At 38.3% G+C, this 6,180-nt stretch overlaps 1 pseudogene; it reads right to left on the bottom strand.

Moving 5' to 3' along the window:
• Positions 1–161: 161 nt before the first annotated feature.
• Positions 162–6,180, bottom strand: part of LOC106734209 (non-histone chromosomal protein HMG-17 pseudogene) — a 19,610-nt pseudogene continuing 13,591 nt past the window's right edge.

The following is a 6,180-nucleotide window of genomic DNA, read 5'->3' as shown; positions in this document are numbered from 1 at the left end:
TTCATAGCTAAAAAAAAAAAAAAAAAAAAAAAAAAAAAAAAAAAAAAAAAAAAAAAAATAGGTAAAACAAAATTCTGCATTTTTATAAAACTTGATAAAAAAAATAGTATTTCAAACTGTACAGTCACCAAAAGTACACAGTTGTCAAAAATATACACATTTCACTTGGCATCTCCAGCACCTTCAGCTTTCTGTGCCTGGTCTGTTTTGGCATCTCCATTTCCTGCAGGATTATTCCCATCCTTGCCAGCATCAGCTTTTCCCTTTTTTCCTTTGGGTACCTTCTCTCCCTTCTTTGCAGGGGCCCTTTTAGGCTTGGGCCCTGGCTTTGGAGGAGCAGGTTTTGCAGACAACCTCACAGATGTTCTTTGTGGTTCATCCTTCACCTTAACTTTATCTCCTGGAGCATCCCCTTCAGCCTTTCTCTCAGGCATGGTGGTGACAACAGCAAGACATAGGCACTTGATTCTGGGGATGCAGCAGCACGCAGGCTTTGGTTGGTCCGGAGTCACTCTCACCTCTTCTTCTTCAGACTGCTCCAAAAAGAAATTATTAACCCAATTAAAAGATGGGAAAATGACCCAAACAAAAATCTCTCTAAGGAAGACACATGAACAGCCCAAAAGCGTATGAGGAAGTGCTCAACATCCCTCATCATAAGGGAAATGCAGATTAAAACCACAATGAGATACCACCTAACCCCTGTCAGGATGGCAAAGATTAAAAATACAAAAAAGTGATAAGTTTTGGAAGGAATGTGGTGAAAGGGAAACTCTCCTACACTGTTGGTGGGAATGTAAATTGGTTCAGCCACTGTGGAGAACAATATGGAAGTTCCTAAAGATCTATAGATAGAACTACCATTCAATCCAGCAATCCTGCTTCTGGGTATCTACCCAAAGGACAGGAGAATGCTCAATTGGAAAAGTGCTTGCACATCAATGTTTATTGCACCATTATTCACGATCACTAAGACATGGAACCAACCTAAATGTCCACAAATTGATGAACGGATAGAAACAGTGTGACACGTATACTCGGTGGAATACTTCTCAGCCATAGAAAAACAACAAGACCCTGGCATTCTATATAAAGTGGTCAAATATGGACAATCTATTACTGAGTGAAGCAAGCCAGACAGGATATTAAGAAAAGATACTGTATGTATCCACTTATATATACTGACTATCTGCACTTTATGGTAGAGATCGAAATATTGGAGGGCATAAAAGCAGTAAAAATAGTTATAGATGCTGAAGATAGTGTGAAACAGGGCAAGGGGAGAGGGGAAGAGCATAGAGAAGAATAACAAGAGAACAAATAGAGAGGCACGACATTAGTGGGACACAGAAATAGTTTATTACCTGTTGATGATAACATGCATAATATTCTCAACTGGACTGGCCTGAGAAGTATTTCATTTTGGGTAAACTCTTTATACAAGCCAAATGATATATAGTGATTGAATGTTTAAAAAGTAATGAGAATAAATAATAATAACAATAATCTGAAAATTATGAATAAAAGCTATTTGATGATGTTGATGTGGATAGTAATGTCTTGACTGATATTCATGGTAATCATGCTGGAAAAGGAAATGCAATACATTGCAAAGATAAATGTGATTCAATGTAATTAAAAAATTATGATAATAAAATTAAATAAAAATTTTAAAAATCAGTAGTAATAGTTGTATACTTTCAACTATTATACATATTGAAACAATGAAATTTAATAAAAAAACACTATAAACATTGAGAACAAACTGCAGAGATGTAAACACATCAAACAACTTAAGCCACTTTTGGAGCCTAACATTTGCATAGCCATTACACAATGCTTGATAAGACTGATCTACACAGAAGGTTCTAGATTCAAATTTGGAGGCCTCCCTGAACATGTCAAATGTGCTGTTCCCATAATCCAGGGCTGGCTAGGGCTGAGGGAGATTATACCTGCTGGAAGTGTCTAACACACACACACACACACACACACACACACGGTTTCTCTCTCCTACTCATGGAAGAAATAAACATCTAAAACTAAATAAACTTTTAAAAATACAAATACACATTTTTTAAAAATTTTCCAACGGGCTCATGCACTCCCCAGAGAGAAAGAGCGAGAGAGAAGAGAGGAAGCACCACTCCACATGGTCACACCGCAATGCCTTGCCCATTTCTTGACTTTATTAAGATTCAGTGCATGTACATACATGCACATGGCATGTTTTTCAAATGCTCAGCATCGGGACTTGAACTCCACATTCAGCCATGTGAGATCCAGCTGCCTTAACCAACAAGCCAAGGAGCCAGACCCATACCAAAGATACCAAGCCCCTCCAAAACAAAGTATGTTGAATTTATGCTAAAAGCAGAATATAGTCTAAGGATAGGAAGTGCTTATGTAATTATATTATGGTCTCAAGTTTACAATATCATTAGAAAAATTTAAATTCAGATGAAAATATACAAGTATAAATGTAAGTTAATTAAACAGAACACAATATGGAATTTAATTAAAAATTAAAAATACCACAACAAAAAAGTTTTTTAAAATACATATTATTCTCTCCACTTAAAAGACTGAGAAACAATGACAACACAGTAACATGATACGAACAATAATCAGCCACGTATTATTATTTCAAATCATTATTTCTTACTCTTAGGAGTTGTTAGATACCCAGACTCTTTGAATGAACAGCTGGTTCTGGACTCAGGGAAGGAAATGTATGAGATAAACTTTGATAACTTTTAGTTTTACAAAGTAAGAAAGATAACAAAAATAAAAGTTCATACCAAAAACATGAAGGAACCAACATAAAGATGCTTCCATTAACATGACAAGGCAACTTTGGGACCAGCAGTTAGCGTAATGGCTATGTCGCTGGACTCCCACATAGTCGACTGCGGTTCGAGTCCCGGACCCGGTGGCTTGAAGCTCATGCCGGCGCGTGTGCGTGCGTGCCCAAGATCCCAAGAGGAGAATGGGGGAGAAGGGATTGCAGCATGGCCATCCCCCCTGGGGGGTGATTTCTCGCTTTCTGTCTCTCTGTCTCTCTCTGTCTGTCTGGTGAGCACACACGCCCTACAGCAAAAACCTCCAAAAAAAAAAAAAAAAACATGACAAGGCAACTTCAAGGTCAAAAAAAAGGGAGAGAGAATAAATCCAATTAAATAAACACATTGCTCACATAAGAGTCAGTTAATTTATAATGATGCTCTATAAAAGAGAAAATAATCACTTCATAACAAAGGTAACTAGAACACCAACTACTTATTCTGCAAATAAGCTATTCACATTTTTTTAAAAAATCAACATTTATTAATCCTTTCTATATTAACTATATTTCCAAATAAGTTAACAGAACAAATTAACTTTAGTTGATAAAAGAAAGTTCTTTTCTTATAGAAATCCAAATAATAAATTTAGAAGGAATGACTGAATTTAGAAAGCACTCTTGTATGATCATTACTAAAATGCAGGCAAAGATCATCAATGCTTGAAAATAAGTTAAGGTTGGGATCAGCAGTTAGCATAGTGGCTATGTCACTGGACTCCCATGTAGACAACTGCAGTTTGAGTCCCGGATCCGGTGGCTTAAACTCATGTTGGGCGCATGTGCATGCGTGCCCAAGAACCCGAGAGGAGAACGGAGGAGAAGGGATTGCGGTGAGGCCATCCCCCCTGGGGGTGGGGGGTGATTTCTCACTTTCTGTCTCTCTGTCTCTCTTTGTCTTTCTGGTGAGCGCACATGCTCCTACAGCAAAAACCTCTCTTAAAAAAAGAAAAAAAAAAAGTTAAGGTTAAGAGGTGTAATTATCAGAGTTCTGTCCATAAGACATAGGGAGTTAGTTAAATATCCATCATAGCACTAAAAACATTTCTGGTATGTATGTGGATTTCCTTTTTCTACTCACAGTGCTTCTGGAATCATCCATCAAAGGAAATACGCTCAGCTGCTACAGTCCTTATTCTGATGATGAGACTACCATTGATAGTTTTGTTTTCCTTCTTTTGTCACCCACTCCATATTTTGTTGTGTTAAGCCAGGACCTCAGCTGACTAAAGTACTTAACTTTTGGGATTAACCAAATATCCATAAAGGATCTGACTCTTCAGTGATCAGCCATTTATCAATATCTAAAACTAGATACAGAGAGTTGAAGTTTTTCTATTACTTTTTCCATCTATCCCCAAGATTCTAGACATAGACCAGACCCAATGTGAGTGTTCTTCTAGTTGTTGAGTATGGCTTTTCCAATGATTTATTCATTAATTGGGAAAACAAGCATGCACCATGTCTTTCGGTTTACTGAGCTCATGGTAAACAAACTTGCTTTCAGTGCCCACTGACCAGCTGACCATCTTAAGCTCTTACTTTGGGTAGAAACCACAACAGTGCTAAAATTAATTCAAAGCAAGTGTCTGAATATGGCCCTTTTTTGTAGCCAATATGGTTGGGTACAAACAGTGACACTGTCATTCATCTGTATTTTGTGATTTCATTATCCTAGTAAAAGTCAGGGTGCATGTCTGAATGGCTGTATTTTCCATCGCCTCTTCTATCCTATGGTGTAAAACACAAAACAGTAATGACTCTCTGAACATAGAATATTGTCCTGACTGCACTAGCAAGGGATTTTCAAAATGGTTCGAGGGATCAAGATTTCAGCCTCTTCTAAGTCCACTCAGATGACCCATTTTCAAACATTTGGCACCAACTCCTTCTCAATTAGTGCCCTAATTCTCTAATAAGGGACCCAGTAAAGCCATGCTTTCACTTTAAGTTATAATTCCAAATGTACGCAACTTAATTATGTGCTTGACTTCTGGTAAAGGAGGCCCTGTGAGTAAGAGAAGTACTAAATTTTCTTAGCCACACAGAAGTAACACTGTAATTTTCTGACCATCACTGTTAGTAACAATTGAAAGGCATGCGTATGTCTTTTTAGTTCTGTAATCTCTCTAATAAAGGTGAAAGCAGCCACCCATTGATAGTCCTGTTGTTTATTATTATTTCTGTAAAGAACACTTGGTTCTGCAAGACTTTGCTTCATTAGGCACTTCACAACAAGCAATCTAACCTTACAAATTAGTTATCATGATGCCATTTATTAGTGTTATGCCATTTTTCATTGGCAAGGAGCTTAGCGCTACACCAAAAGCCAGTAACATAATGAAAATAACACCTGAAAATATGTATTTTTTTTTACTTTTTTTTTTTTGAGAGGTTTTTGCTATAAGGTGCGTGTGCTCATCAGACAGAGAGAGAGAGAGAGAGAGACAGAAAGCGAGAAATCACCCCCCAGGGGGGATGGCCATGCCACAGTCTTCTCTCCTCCATTCTCCTCTCGGGATCTTGGGCACGCATGCACACACACCTGGCATGAGTTTAAGCCTCCAGGACCGGGACTCAAACCACGGTCGACTATGTGGGAGTCCAGTGACACAGCCTTTATGCTAACTGCTGGTCCCCTGAAAATATGTTTTTGAGGATGTTCTTAGGACAATTTCTTTTATCAAGTAACTCCACTACACAAGGTTCACTCAGTAAGAGAAACTTTCCAATTACTGAATCTAATTAGACAATAACATGAATTGGTTCAACAGATATGGGTGGGGACCTTCAGATAGTGTATGGTTACATTGCTGGACTCTCACGTAGTCAACCACAATTTGAGACCTATACCTGGGGGCTTAAAACTCATGCTGGGCACGTGTGTGTGGGCACCCAAAATCCTGATAGGAGAATGAAGAAGCGATTGTGGCATGGCCATCTCTCCTGGGGTATCTCTTACTTTCTGTCTCTCTGTCTCTCTCTGTCTGTCTGGTGGGCACACGTGCCCTATAGCAAAAATCTCTGTCAAATAAAAAGATAAAGGAGAATTCAAAATATACACACACACACACACACACACACACATGAAAATTAAAAAGAAACATTGAAATAGCATAAAAACAGTAACTGCAAACATTGGCTAAAAGGGCAATGAAAGAAAAGGTTCTGGATTTTAGAATTTGGAGCTGAAGGACAGGCCTCTGAGGACAAGGCACTGCCTAGCTGTTGCTGGTATTCCAAAAATTTGGAAGAAGTCTCTCCTGGAACTGGAACTCAAACTTTTTTTTTTTTCTTTTTTTTTTTTTTGGAGAGGTTTTCCCTTATAGGGGGCGGGG

Source organism: Tupaia chinensis, unplaced genomic scaffold (genome assembly GCF_000334495.1).
Source record: "Tupaia chinensis unplaced genomic scaffold, TupChi_1.0 Scaffold149807_2, whole genome shotgun sequence".
Lineage (NCBI taxonomy): Eukaryota > Metazoa > Chordata > Mammalia > Scandentia > Tupaiidae > Tupaia > Tupaia belangeri.
This window is presented reverse-complemented; position numbering and strand designations above follow the sequence as displayed.